The sequence below is a fragment of the Arachis hypogaea genome, chromosome 13 (genome assembly GCF_003086295.3).
Source record: "Arachis hypogaea cultivar Tifrunner chromosome 13, arahy.Tifrunner.gnm2.J5K5, whole genome shotgun sequence".
Classification (NCBI taxonomy): Eukaryota; Viridiplantae; Streptophyta; class Magnoliopsida; order Fabales; family Fabaceae; genus Arachis; species Arachis hypogaea.
The window spans coordinates 58,596,639-58,613,058 of NC_092048.1; positions in this window are offsets into that span (position 1 = coordinate 58,596,639).

Here is a 16,420-nt window from a genome sequence, read left to right on the forward strand (position 1 = left end):
ATTATCTGCTCATCAGCCACGTTTTTATTGCTACGCTTCAAAAGTGTGGCGAAAAAGGTCAATGGCCACGCTTTTATGAGGGTGGCAGTTGATGCGAGATTTAGCCACGTTTTTTTCTGCCACCCTTATAAAGCGTAGCCATAGAGAGATTTCGGTACGCTTTTAAAGCGTGGCAACCGGAATTTATTTTTGTGGTGTTTGAAAAGCGTAGCTATTTTCTACAAGCATTTTGGCACGCTTCAAAAGCGTGGCCAAAAGGTTCCCTCAGAAAAAAAAATTTAAAAATGTTTGAGTCTCTTGTAACTTAAAACTTTTGAGATTAAAGAGTAAAAAGCTCGTATACTACCTTGCCTTCATCAGAAGCTCGTATATACTACCCTTCGTTCAAAGACCCTAAACCCTAACTCCTCTTTCTTCAAACATTAAGCCCTAACTCCTGCGACGACGAACCACTCCGACGACGACGACACTCCTACGACGACGACACTCCGGCGACGACGAACCACTCCTGCGACGACGACACTCTGTGAAGAATCTAGCTGCGCTCGCGATGCCTCCGCAGGAAATCCCTCTTTTGGCACCCCTAACCCTCATTCTGTGGTGACTCTCTAGCGGTGACTCCCTCCGCTCAGTTGCCCTCGCAAACCCGCCGTCGATGCTCCCTTTGCCGCCGCTCCCTTCCGTTTCTGCAAACCCATGACTCCTTCGGCGCCGCTCCCTTCCTGCTTAGTGGTGCACGAAATTACAATCACACTTTTGCAATTCCGCACAACTAACCAGCAAGTGCACTGGGTCGTCCAAGTAATACCTTACGTGAGTAAGGGTCGATCCCACGGAGATTGTCGGCTTGAAGCAAGCTATGGTTATCTTGTAACTCTTAGTTAGGATATCAATAATTCTCAGATTTAACTGTAAAAAGTAAAAGAACATGAAATAAATACTTGTTTTGCAGTAATGGAGAACAGGTTGAGGTTTTGGAGATGCTCTATCTTCTGAATCTTTGCTTTCCTACTATCTTCTTCTTCATGCACGCAAGGCTCCTTCCATGGCAAGCTGTATGTTGGTGGATTACCGTTGTCAATGACTACCATCCATCCTCTCAGTGAAAATGGTCCAAATGCGCTGTCACCGCACGGCTAATCATCTGTCGGTTCTCACTCATGCTGGAATAGGATCCATTAATCCTTTTGTGTCTATCACTACACCCAACACTTGCGAGATTGAAGCTCGTCACAGTCATCCCTTCCCAGATCCTACTCGGAATACCACAGACAAGGTTTAGATTTTTCGAATCTTAGGAATGGCCGCCAATAATTCTAGCCTATACCACGAAGGTGCTAATCTTAGATTAGAAACCCAAGAGATATACACTCAAGCTATTGTAGATAGAACGAAGGTGGTTGTCAGGCACACGTTCATAGGTGAGAATAATGATGAGTGTCATGGATCATCACATTCATCAGGTTGAAGTGCGAGTGAATATCTTTGAATAGAAACAAGCGTGATAGAATGGAAAACAATAGTAATTGCATTAATTCATCGAGACACAGCAGAGCTCCTCACCCCCCACCATGGGGTTTAGAGACTCATGCCATCAGAAATACAATATGAAACGTGTAAAGTGTCATGAGGTGTGTAAATACAATAGCAAAAGGTCCTATTTATAGAAAACTAGTATCCTAAGGTTTACAGAAATGAGTAAATGATGCAGAATCCACTTCCTGGCCCACTTGGTGTGTGCTTGGGCTGAGTATTGAAGCTTTCACATGTAGAGACTTTTCTTGGAGTTAAACACCAGCTTTTGTGCCAGTTTGGGCGTTTAACTCCAGCTTTTATGCCAGTTCTGGTGTTTTGACGCCGGAATTTTTATGCTGACTTGGAACACCAGTTTGGGCCATCAAATCTCGGGCAAAGTATGGACTATTATATATTACTGGAAAGCCCAAAATGTCTACTTTCAAACGCAATTGAGAGCGCGCCAATTGGGCTTCGGTAGCTCCAAAAAATCTACTTCGAGTGCACGGATGTCAGAATCCAACAACATCTGCAGTCCTTTTTCAGCCACTGAATCAGATTTTTGCTCAGGTCCCTCAATTTCAGCCAGAAAATACCTGAAATCACAGAAAAACATACAAACTCATAGTGAAGTCCAGAAATATGATTTTTGAATAAAAACTAATAAAAACATAATAAAAACTAACTAAAATATACTAAAAACATACTAAAAATAATGCCAAAAAGTGTATAAATTATCCGCTCATCACAACACCAAACTTAAATTGTTGCTTGTCCCCAAGCAACTAAAAACAAGATAGGATAAAAAGAAGAGAATATACAATAAATTCTGAAAACATCTATGAAGATCAGTCTTAATTAGATGAGCGGAGCTCTTAGCTTTTTGCTTCTGAATAGTTTTGGCATCTCACTTTATCCTTTGAAGTTTAAAATGATTGGCATCTATAGGAACTCAGAATTCAGATAGTGTTATTGATTTCTCCTAGTAGAGTATGTTGATTCTTGAACACAGTTACTTTATGAGTCTTGGCCGTGGCCCTAAGCATTTTATTTTCCAGTATTACCACCGGATACATAAATGCCACAGACACATAACTGGGTGAACCTTTTCAGATTGTGACTCAGCTTTGCTAGAGTCCCCAGTTAGAGGTGTCCAGAGCTCTTAAGCACACTTTTTTTGCTTTGGACCATGACTTTAACCGCTCAGTCTCAAGCTTTTCACTTGACACCTTCACGCCACAAGCACATGGTTAGGGACAGCTTGATTTAGCCATTTAGGCCAGGATTTTATTCCTTTAGGCCCTCCTATCCATTAATGCTCAAAGCCTTGCGCCCTTTTTACCCTTGCCTTTTGGTTTAAAGGGCTATTGGCTTTTTTTGCTTGATTTTTCTTTTTCTCTCTTCTTCTTTCTTTTTTTTTCTCTTTTCTTTTTTCTTTTTTTTTGCCATATTTTTTTTTCTTTCACTACTTTTTCTTGCTTCAAGAATCAATTTTATGATTTTTTAGATTATCAATAACATTTTTCCTTTTTCATTATTCTTTCAAGAGCAAAAAATTTTAACATTCATAAAGAACAATATCATAAATATGCACTGTTCAAGCATTCATTCAGAAAACAAAAGTATTGCCACCACATCAAAATAATTAAACTATTTTAAAATTCAAAATTCATGTACTTCTTTTTCTTTTTCAGAAAACATTTTTTTTCTTTAATAGAGGTGAAGGATTCATAGGACATTTATAAATTTAAAGCATAGGCACTAGACACTAATGATCATGTAATAAAGACACAAACATAGATAAACATAAAGCATAGAAAATAAAAAAAATAGAAAAATAAGAACAATGAAATTAAAGAACGGGTCCACCTTAGTGATGGCGGCTTGTTCTTCCTCTTGAAGATCTTATAAAGTGCTTTAGCTCCTCTATGTCTCTTCCTTGCCTTTGTTGCTTCTCTCTCATTTCATGGAGGATAGTGGAATGCTCTTGTTGAGGTCCATGATTGGGCTCTCTTGTTTGCTCCATCCTTTTCTTAGTGATGGGCTTTTGAGATGAATCTCTCCATTTCCCATGACTCGGAGGTGGAAGCTTTTGCCTTCCCTTTTCTCTTTCTAGAGGTTTCTCTGGCCTTAGGTGCCATAAATGGTTATGGAAACACAAAAATCAATGCTTTTTCCACACCAAACTTAGAAGGTTTGCTCGTCCTCGAGCAAAAGAAGAAAGAAGGGAGGAGAAGAAGAAGAAAATGGAGGAGATGGAGAGGTCTGAGTGGTTAAGAGGTGATGGGGAAGAGTATTTGGGGAAGCGTGTTATTGGAATGTGTGAAAAAGAGAGAGGTTAAGTTGAGGTAGGTGGGGATCCTGTGGGGTCCACAGATCCTGAGGTGCCAAGGATTTCTCATCCCTGCACCAATCTGGCGTGTAAACGCCCCTTTGAGTGCCAATCCTGGCATTAAACGCCAGGTTGCTGCCCATTTCTGGCATTTAACGCTAGCTTGGTGCCCTCTTCTGGCGTTAAACGCCAGTCTGGTGCCTTTTCTGGCGTTAAACACCCAGAATGGTGCCAGACTGGGCGTTTAACGCCCATTCTGCTACCCTTACTGGCGTTTGAACGCCAGTAAGCTCCTCCTCCAGGGTGTGCTGTTTTTAATGCTATTTTTCATTCTATTTTTTGCTTTTTCAGTTGTTTTTGTGACTCCACATGATCATCAACCTAAAGAAAATATAAAATAACAATGGAAAATAAATATATATAATTAAAGAACATTGGGTTGCCTCCCAATAAGCGCTTCTTTATTGTCGTTAGCTGGACCTTGACTGAGCTTTATTCTAATCTCAGTTTTGAGCATTCTTGCTCAATTACTTTCAAGATAATGTTTGATTCTCTATCCATTAACAATGAACTTTTTGTCAAGGTCAATATCCTGAAGCTCAACATATCCATATGGTGACACACTTGTAATCACATATGGTCCCCTCCACCGGGATTTCAATTTCCCGGGGAATAATCTGAGCCTAGAGTTAAATAGCAGAACCTTCTGTCCTGGTTCAAAGACTCTAGATGACAGTTTCTTGTCATGCCACCTTTTTGCTTTCTCCTTATAAATTTTTGCATTTTCAAAAGCATTGAGTCTGAATTCCTCTAGCTCATTCAGCTGGAGCAATCTTTTCTCTCTAGCTAACTTAGCATCCAGGTTTAGGAATCTGGTTGCCTAGTAGGCTTTATGTTCCAGTTCCACGGGCAGATGACAGGCCTTGCCATACACAAGCTGGTATGGAGAGGTTCCTATAGGAGTCTTGAATGCTGTTCTGTATGCCCACAGAGCATCATCCAAGCTTTTTGCCCAATCCTTTCTATGGGCAATTATAGTCCGTTCCAGGATTCTTTTTAGTTTTCTATTAGAGACTTCAGCCTGCCCATTTGTCTGTAGATGATATGGAGTTGCTACTTTGTGGCTAATTCCATATCGGACCATAGCAGAGTAAAGTTGTTTATTATAGAAATGAGTGCCCCCATCACTGATTAGTACTCTGGGAACACCAAATCTGCTGAAGATATGTTTCTAGAGAAAATTCAGCACTGTCTTAGTATCATTAGTGGGTGTGGCAATTACTTCTACCCATTTAGATACGTAGTCTACTGCCACCAGAATGTACATGTTTGAGTATGATGGTGGGAAAGGATCCATGAAGTCAATACCCCATACATCAAATAACTCAATCTCTAAGATCCCTTGTTGAGGCATGGCATAACCATGAGGTAAGTTACCAGCTCTCTGGCAACTGTCATAGTTACGCACAAACTCTCGGGCATCTCTATGGAGAGTAGGCCAGTAGAACCCACATTGGAGGATCTTAGTGGCTGTTCGCTCACCTTCGAAATGTCCTCCATATTGTGATCCATGGCAATGCCATAGGATCTTCTGTGCCTCTTCTCTGGGCACGCATCTGCGGATCATTCCGTCTGCACCTCTCTTAAAGAGATATGGTTCATCCCATAAGTAGTACTTTGCATCAGAAATTAGTTTTTTCATTTGCTGCCTGCTGTACTCCTTGGGTATGAACCTCACAGATTTATAATTTGCAATGTCTGCAAACCATGGTTCTTCCTGAATGGCGAAGAGTTGCTCATCCGAAAAGGTCTCAGAGATCTCAGTAGGAAGGATCTCAGAGACCTCAGAAGCAACACCCATCTTATGAGCCTGGGTTTTGAATCCTGCTTTGTGAGTAAGTACTTAAGAACAGCATGGTCAGTATACACAATCACCTTTGAACCTACTAAATAGGATCTAAACTTGTCAATGGCATAAACCACTGCAAGCAACTCTTTTTCTGTGGTTGTGTAGTTTTTCTGTGCGTCATTTAGAACACGGCTGGCATAGTAAATGACATGCAGAAGCTTGTTATGCCTCTGTCCCAGCACTGTACCAATGGCATGGTCACTGGCATCACACATTAGTTCGAATGGTAATGTCCAGTCTGGTGCAGAAATAACTGGTGCTGTGACCAGCTTAGCTTTCAGAGTTTCAAACACCTGCAGACACTCTGTGTCAAACACAAATGGCGTGTCAGCAGCTAGCAGATTGCTCAGAAGTTTTGCAATTTTCGAAAAATCCTTTATAAACCCCCTATAGAATCCTGCATGCCCTTGAAAGCTTCTGATTGCCTTAACATTGGCAGGTGGTGGTAATTTTTCAATTACTTCCACTTTAGCTTGATCCACCTCTATTCCCTTGTTTGAAATTTTTTGCCCAAGGACAATTCCTTCAGTCACCATAAAGTGACATTTTTCCCAGTTTAAAACTAGGTTGGTCTCTTGGCATCTTTTCAGAACAAGTGCTAAATGGTCAAGACAGGAGCTGAATGAGTCTCCAAATACTGAAAAGTCATCCATGAAAACTTCCAGAAATTTTTCTACCATATCAGAGAAGATAGAGAGCATGCACCTCTGAAAGGTTGCAGGTGCATTGCACAGACCAAAGGGCATCCTTTTGTAGGCAAATACTCCAGAAGGACATGTGAATGCTGTTTTCTCTTGGTCCTGAGGATCTACTGCAATTTGGTTATAACCTAAATAGCCATCCAAAAAGCAGTAGTATTCATGACCTGCTAGTCTCTCTAGCATCTGGTCTATGAATGGTAAAGGAAAATGATCCTTTCTGGTGGCTGTATTGAGCCTTCTGTAGTCAATATACATACGCCACCCTGTAACTGTTCTTGTAGGAACCAGTTCATTCTTTTCATTATGAACCACTGTCATACCTCCCTTCTTGGGGACAACGTGGACAGGGATCACCCAGGTGCTATCAGAAATATGATAAATAATCCCAGCCTCTAGTAACTTAGTGACCTCTTTCTGCACCACTTCCTTCATGGCTGGATTTAGCCGCCTCTGTGGTTGAACCACTAGCTTAGCATCATCCTCCAATAGGATTTTGTGCATGCATCTTGCTGGGCTAATGCCCTTAAGATCACTTATGGACCACCCAAGAGCTGTCTTGTGTGTCCTCATCACCTGAATTAGTGCTTTCTCTTCCTGTGGATTTAAAGCAGAGCTTATGATCACCAGAAAAGTGTCACCTTCTCCCAGAAATGCATATTTCAGGGATGGTGGTAGTGGTTTGAGCTTGAGTTTAGGAGGCTTATCCTCTTCCTGAGGAATTTTCAGAGGTTCTTTTATTTCCTCTGGTTCCTCCAAGTTAGGCTGAACATCTTTAAAGATGTACTATAGCTCTGATTCGAGACTCTCAGTCATATTGATCTCTTCCACCAAGGAGTCAATAATATCAACGCTCATGTAGTCATTTGATGTGTCTGGATGCTGCATAGCTTTGACAATATTTAACTTGAACTCATCCTCATTGACTCTCAGGGTCACTTCCCTTTTTTGGACATCAATGAGAGTTCGTCCAGTTGCTAGGAAAGGTCTTCCTAGAATGAGAGTTGCACTCTTGTGCTCCTCCATTTCCAGCACTACAAAGTCAGTGGGAAAGGCAAATGGCCCAACCTTGACAATCATGTCCTCAATTATGCCTGATGGATATTTAATGGAGCCATCAACAAGTTGAAGACATATCCGGGTTGATTTGACTTCTTCAATCAAGCCAAGCTTTCTGATAGTGGATGTAGGTATTAGGTTGATACTTGCTCCAAGGTCACATAAAGTTGTCTTGGTACAAGCACCCTCTAATGTGCATGGTATCATAAAGCTTCCTGGATCTTTAAGCTTCTCTTGTAAGCTTTTCAGAATGACTGCACTGCATTCTTCAGTGAGAAACACCTTTTCAGTTTCTCTCCAATCCTTCTTATGACTTAAGATCTCTTTCATGAACTTAGCATAAGAGGGTATTTGCTCAAGTGCATCTGCAAACGGGGTCTTTATTTCAAGAGTCCTGAGATAGTCTGCAAAGCGGGCAAATTGTTTATCCTGTTCCGCTTGGCGGAGTTTCTGAGGATAAGGCATCTTGGCTTTATATTCTTCAACCTTAGTTGCTGTAGGTTTATTCCCTACAGTGGTGGTTGGAGAAGCCTTCTTAGAGGGGTTACTATCAGCACTTGCAGGTGCCTGATCCCTCATTGGCGTTTGAACGCCCGGATTGGGTGGTGGATTGGCGTTTAGCGCCAGCTTCCCACCCTTTTCTGGCGTTTGAACGCCAGAACTAGGCAAGGAATGGGCGTTTAATGCCAACTTTTCTCCCTTTTCTGGCGTTTGAACGCCAGAAGTGGGCATACACTGGGTGTTTGACGCTAATCTTTCACCCTTTTCTGTCGTTTGAACGCCAGAATTATTCCTCTCAAGGCTCTTGCTGTCCTCAGAGGGGTTTTGGGCAGTGGTTTTGTAACACCCTACCACACAGGGCCTTACGCTTAAGTCGTAAAGCAGAGGTGGCAAGGTATTACGACCTCTAAAAGAAAAGGATATGTACATAGATATAGTTGGATGAAATCATATCTAGGAGCCTTGAAGGATAAGCTAATAAAAAACGATAAACAGGAAATCGTGTCACACTCGCATGGATATTTGTAAAACGGACAGGAAAAATCAAAAGGAAGCTGAAAACATATATACATGTCAGAGTTCCAAAACTTAGATAGCAAGCTCCAGACTCGACCTGCAAAGCTAAGGCCGGCCAGAGTATATGATTATATATATACAACCCAAAATAAAAGTCAAACCACAAAGTAAACCCCTGTATCTCCAAGTCGACCTCTAGGAGGGACAAAACACAAAGTGTACATGTGGAGATTCTATAAACATGTATAACAAGCCCAAAATCAAAATATGACAGTAAAAAAGGTAGTTCTTCGCTTGTAAGGAGAATACCCAGACGCTCAACGAGGTGTCTCTCGACCTGCATCTGAAAAATAACAACATAGTATGGGATGAGAACCGGAGGTTCTGAGTATGGTAAAGGTGCCTGTATAGTTAATGTAAAAGGTCTCGGGAGAGCCAGAGGCATTCCTAGAATTTCGACACTCAGAATCATTCTTAAAGAAAATAAACTAAACCAAAAGTTAGGTAAGTTATGTGAGGTATTCTTGTTCTGAATCTAACTTTAACTTAATACTTCACTTTCTGACTCCTCCAGTTCTCCGAATCTCTAGTGGAACAACCCTCGTCATTCTTCCACCAGACAAGGGGCCTCTTAGTTGCATAGACCAACATTACAGACAAGAAAAACACAAATAGAGAAGCATTTACAACAAGTAGAACAAGTAGCAGATAAGTAGAATTTAACAGTTAAGCAAGCTAAGACAATGCATACTCAAACAAAGCAAACAAATGCATATGATGTATGCCTATCCTATGGCTGATGAGTCTCATCTATCGGTTATACAGCCAACCCGACATGACCTGGTAGTTAACCATTGGACAGTCCCTCTGTACACGCAACCCCAACCTCAATAATATTCCATGGAGTTAAACTCCAAGCTCAATATAATATTCCATGGAGTCACACTCCAAGCTCAATAATATAGTATTCCATGGAGACGAACTCCAAGCTCAAATATAATATTCAATATTTATATATATATGCATGCTCATGGGGGAGTTAAAGTGCCCGGTCACATTTTGCGACAGAGGGTCAACAAATAGTCTCAGATACACAAGCCACATAATAATCTCTTTCCTTTTTAGAATAACACCTCAAATCAATACTCTAATTCTTATAGAAACTTTGGCAGTATCTCCTTTAAAACTCAAATTTCTGCCACCCTTCAAGGGTCCCAACTATCAAATCAAACACCTCTCAATCCTTCAAATCATTTCCAGCAACAAATTATTTCAAAATCAAACAAATACCAATATGAAATCTTTTTCCAAAACTGACCAACTTCAACAGCAAATTATTGACAACAGCTAAACCTCACATTTTATACCATATACACAATCCATCAATTATTCATTCATTTCATTCCTATCTTAAGGTCTTCTAGCCCAAGTTTTCACGTGACATTAAACATTAACTATGAGAAACCAAAACCATACCTTCGTATGGAATCAAAATATTTGAAGCTCCGGAGAAACTTTCTGACTGAGCTATCGAAGAAGAAAATGTCTAGAATCATCTATGCCTCCTAAAATTTCCGTTAGCCAAACCCAAAGAAAAGATGAGCTATGTCACTGTCAACTTCTACTAATCAAAAATGGTGCCAACGTGTAGAAGAAGAGGTTACGAATACTCTTACCGGATTAGATTTTTGATTGGAGTTACGGATTTCAAGAAATTGAAACCGGAAGTTCGGAAGAGTTTACGTTTTCTCTCTTTCTCTCTTCGTTATCCTCTTCCCTCTCTCTTACGATATTCACGTATATATATATATATATACATACATACATACATATGACCGCCTTGACTTTCTTTATTATTATGTGTAAACCGCCTTGTGTTTCTCTATTATATATATATATATATATACACACGTAACCTAATGCATAATGATAATAATAATATATATGTAACCTAATGCAAAGTATAAACCACCTTTTATTTTCTATGCTTTATAATTAATAATAGTAATAATAATACTAGCAATAGTAATGATGGTCATGTAATAATAATAATAAACGTAATAATAGTAATAATAATAGTAATGCAATGAATATAATATATATAAATTTATAATGCAATTTAATACTTACAGCAATTATATACAATGTTTATAATAATAATAATAATAATAATAATAATAATAATAATAATAATAATAATAATAATATTATGGATTTGATTAAATTTAAATTATTATAAAATTAGTTCAATTACTGATAATAAAAATAATTTTTCTAAAAATAAGGAATTCTAATTTTATAAAATAAATTATAACTTATTTATATTTATATTTTTAAAACTGAGGGTCGCTACATTCTACCCTCTTATAAAAATTTTCGCCCTCAAAAATTGATATAAAATGGAAAAGATTCATACTAACGTAACTTCCCTTCTTGAACATGTCAAAGAAAAATAGAAAGATTTGATATGCTTTGTTTGTAAATCTAGGATATTCTTATGGCTTAAAAGTCTATGCAAAACGGAAGATACAAGATAGACTCGATGCAGAAAGGTTATAAGGCAGGCTGGTATTAGAACGACAGGTTTATCGCTTCTAATACTCACTTCATCTAGCTCCCAAGTTCTGCTGATTCTAATGGTGTCACCTTTCGTAATTCAATCGAAACTGGTTCAGCCTCTGACACTAAATCTATCACAATTTACTCTTTCTCTTAACACATAACCGATTATCAATTACGGGTTCAACCTATGTCATGTCTTTTCTTCGTAACTTACCATCTCTGGGTTTCAGGTAACTGTCCCGCACAACTCTCAACATTTCCGGTTCTTTATGTTTAACTTAAGTTGTATACTCAAAATAATTCAACCTACTACTGCTGCGCCACTCTTATTATTATTCTCCAAGAATTTAGTCACTTTTCTAGGCTGACCAACTATCGTTCTGTCTCACCATTCGGAGGTCTTTAGTCGATCGCTCAGTTGAAAATCACAAGGCTCACAACTCGGTAATGTACTACAATGAATGCTACGTGTTATTTACTATGCAAGGCAGTCGGAAATTTTGATTATCAGTGCGTGATTACCTCTAATCGGAGTATCTGCACTTCCAGCACCATCCACTGTCATAGTGAGCACGCGTCCCTGATGTTGTGCCTCTCCAGCTTCTTGATTCTTCTTCTTTTCTGGACAATTCTAAGACAAATGCCCAGGTTCACGACAGTAATAGCATACACCTAAACCAACCCTGCACGTAGTATTCGGGTGGTACTTTCCACACCTCCTACAAGTTAAATCATTCGGTGGGGTTTGAGCTTGCTTTCCTTTGCCTCTTTCCTGGCTGTTATTATTACCGAATCTCTGGAAGTTATTCTGACCCAAATGTGGTTGTGGGGTGTAACCGCCTCACTTAAAACCTTGTCCTTTAGGGGCGAAGTTCCTTCCCTGATCTCTCCTAACAAAAATTCGTTGATCACTCTTATCTGATGTCGCCTTTCTCAGACAATCCTCAGTAACTCTACTTTTGTTTACCAGTTCCAAAAACACTCTGATCTCCATTGGTGCAACGAAGCTCAGAATATCACTTCGGAGACCTCCCTCATACTTAATACATTTCCACTCAGCAAAATCTTCAGGTGCATCTTGACAAATACGAGAAAAGCAACATAACTCCTCAAACCTGCTAGTATACTCAGCAACAGTCATCTGTCCTTGCTTTAACTGCATCAATTCAAGTTCCTTGGCATTTCTGGCTGAATTAGGAAAGTATTTCTTATAGAACTCTATTCGAAAAACCTCCCAAGGAATCACAGTGCCATCTGGCTGCAGGATACGTCATGTCCCCTGCCACCAATGTTGAGCCTCACCCTGCAGCTGATAAGTTCCAAACTCAACCCATTGCTCCTCAGGAACCTGCTGAACCTGCAGTGCCCGTTCCATAGCCTGAATCCAATTGTCTGCATCAGTGGGATTTGAGGTTCCCCTAAAAGTCAGAGGGTGAACTTTCAGAAATGTAGCAAGTGTCATGGGACCGTCCTCATCATTATTGTTTCCGTGATTACCCTGGTTTATCTGATTACCCAGTGCCTCGGCTGTCGCCTGCATAGCCGCAGCCATATTTCCCAGGGCAGCCATGAAGTCTACTGGATCATTCCCTGTCGAGCCAGGAGTAACGGTGCCTATCCTACCTCTACCTCGGCCGCGACCGCGTCCGTGAGTCGACATATGGTCCCTTCACACACCAAACAAGTGATATTAAGTTAATCAGTCTCAATATCGCAAGTCTAATGCTTAAAGTTCCAAATGCATGCTCATGAATGTTTATGCCACATATATCAATCAGATATCCTAATAGCACATACACACACCCAGAGTATGCCCAGAAGCATAATCAGTCTATCCCTCGGGCTCTATAGGAACGAACTGCTCTGATACCATAATGTAACACCCTACCACATAGGGCCTTACGCCTAAGTCGTAAAGCAAAGGTGGCAAGGTATTACGACCTCTAAAAGAAAAGGATATGTACATAGATATAGTTGGATGAAATCATATCTAGGAGCCTTGAAGGATAAGCTAATCAAAAACGATAAACAGGAAATCGTGTCATACTCGCACGGATATTTGTAAAACAGACAGGAAAAATCAAAAGGAAGCTGAAAACATATATACATATCAGAGTTCCAAAACTTAGATAGCAAGCTCCAGACTCGACCTGCAAAGCTAAGGCCGGCCAGAGTATATGATTATATATATACAACCCAAAATAAAAGTCAAAACACAAAGTAAACCCCTGTATCTCCAAGTCGACCTCTAGGAGGGACAAAACACAAAGTGTACATGTGGAGATTCTATAAACATGTATACATAGCCCAAAATCAAAATATGACAGTCAAAAAGGTAGTTCTTCGCTTGTAAGGAGAATACCCAGACGCTCAACGAGGTGTCTCTCGACCTGCATCTGAAAAACAACAACATAGTATGGGACGAGAACCGGAGGTTCTCAGTAAGGTAAAGGTGCCTGCATAGTTAATGTAAAAGGTCTCGGGAGAGCCAGAGGAATTCCTAGAATTTCGACACTCAGAATCATTCTTAAGGAAAATAAACTAAACCAAAAGTTAGGTAAGTTATCAGAGGTAATCTAGTTCGGAATCTAACTTTAACTTAATACTTCACTTTCTGACTCCTCCAGTTCTCCGAATCTCTGGTGGAACAACCCTCATCATTCCTCCGCCAGACAAGGGGCCTCTTAGTTGCATAGACCAACATTACAGACAAGAAAAACACAAATAGAGAAGCATTTACAACAAGTAGAACAAGTAGCAGATAAGCAGAATTTAACAGTAAAGCAAGCTAAGACAATGCACACTCAAATAAAGCAAACAAATACATATGATATATGCCTGTCCTATGGCTGATGAGTCTCATCTGTCGGTTATACAGCCAACCCGACATGTCCTGGTAGTTAACTATTGGACAGTCCCTCTGTGCGTGCATCCCCAAGCTCAATAATATTCAATGGAGTTAAACTCCAAGATCAATATAATATTCCATGGAGTCACATTCCAAGCTCAATAATATAGTATTCCATGGAGACGAACTCCAAGCTCAATAATATAGTATTCCATGGAGACGAACTCCAAGCTCAAATATAATATTCAATATTTATATATATATGCATGCTCATGGGGGAGTTAAAGTGCCCGGTCACATCTTGCGACAGAGGGTCAAGAAATAGTCTCAGATACACAAGCCACATAATAATCTCTTTCCTTTCTTAGAATAACACCTTAAATCAAAACTCTAAATCTTATAGAAACTTTGGCAATATCTCCTTTAAAACTCGAATTTCTTCCACCCTTCAAGGGTCCCAACTATCAAATCAAACACCTCTCAATCCTTCAAATCATTTCCAATAACAAATTATTTCAAAATCAAACAAATACCAATATTAAATCTTTTTCCAAAACCGACCAACTTCAACAGCAAATTATTGACAACAGCTAAACCTCACATTTTATACCATATACACAATCCATCAATTATTCATTCATTTCATTCCTATCTTAAGGTCTTCTAGCCTAAGTTTTCACGTGACATTAAACATTAACTACGAGAAACCAAAACCATACCTTCGTACGGAATCAAAATATTCGAAGCTCCGGAGAAACTTTCTGACTGAGCTATCGAAGAAGAAAATGTCCAGAATCGTCTATGCTTCCTAAAATTTCCGTTTGCCAAACCCAAAGAAAAGATGAGCTATGTCACTGTCAACTTCCACTAATCAAAAATGGTGCCAACATGTAGAAGAAGAGGTTACAAATACTCTTACCGGATTAGATTTTTTATTGGAGTTATGGATTTTAAAAAATCGAAACCGGAAGTTCGGAAGAGTTTACGTTTTCTCTCTTTCTCTCTTCGTTATCCTCTTCCCTCTCTCTTACGATATTCACGTGTATATATATATATACACACACGTAACCTAACGCATAATGATAATAATAATAATATATGTAACCTAATGCAAAGTATAAACCACCTTTTATTTTCTATGCTTTATAATTAATAATAGTAATAATAATACTAGCAATAGTAATGATGGTCATGTAATAATAATAATAAACGTAATAATAGTAATAATAATAGTAATGCAATGAATATAATATATATAAATTTATAATGCAATTTAATACTTACGACAATTACATACAATGTTTATAATATTAGTAATATGGATTTGATTAAATTTAAATTATTATAAAATTAGTTCAATTACTGATAATAAAAATATTTTTTCTAAAAATAAGGAATTCTAATTTTATAAAATAAATTATAACTTATTTATATTTATATTTTTAAAACTGAGGGTCGCTACAGGTTTGGTCATCCTCTGTCAGTTGCTCTTTTCTTGGCTTTCTGCTACTTTGAGCTGATTTATTCAATGTCTTCCCGCTCCTTAGTTGAACAGCTTGGCATTCTTCTGTTATCTGTTTAGATAGCTGCTGTCTTGTCTGATTCAATTGTGCTTCTATATTCTTGTTAGCATTTTTAGTGTCTTGGAGCATCTCTTTAAATTCTGCTAATTATTTTGTCATAAGGAGTAATTGCTGATTAAGCTCAATAATCTGTTCTTGAGGATTAGGATCAGTAGTTACTGCCCTAGCCTCTTCTTTTATGGAGGACTCACTGCTTGAGTACAGTTGTTGATTTCTAGCAACAATATCTATGAGTTCTTGAGCCTCTTCAATCATCTTTCTCATGTGTATAGATCCACCAGCTGAGTAGTCTAGAGATATTTGAGCTCTTTCTGTAAGCTCATAGTAGAAGATGTCTAACTGTACCCACTCTGAAAACATTTCAGAGGGGCATTTCCTTAGCATCCCTCTGTACCTCTCCCAGGCATTATAAAGAGATTCATGATCCTCTTGTTTAAAGCCTTGGATGTCCAGCCTTAGCTGTGTCATCCTTTTTGGAGGGTAAAATTGATTCAGAAATTTATCTGATAACTATCTCCATGTTTTTATGCTTGCTGTAGGTTGGTTATTTAACCACCTCTTAGCTTGATCTTTTATAGCAAATGGAAATAGTAATAATCTATAGACATCCTGATCCACTTCTTTATCACGTACCGTGTCAGCAATTTGTAAGAACTGTGCCAGAAACTCAGTAGGTTCTTCTTGTGGAAGACCGGAATACTGGCAATTTTGCTACACCATGATAATGAGCTGAGGATTTAGCTCAAAATTGCTTGCTTTGATGGGAGGTATACAGATGCTACTCCCATATGCAGCTGTAATGGGGTTAGCATATGACCCCAGAGTCCTTCTGGACTGTTCATTTCCACTTATTTCCATGATGGAGAAAAGAGAATTGATATGAATTGCAAATAAATT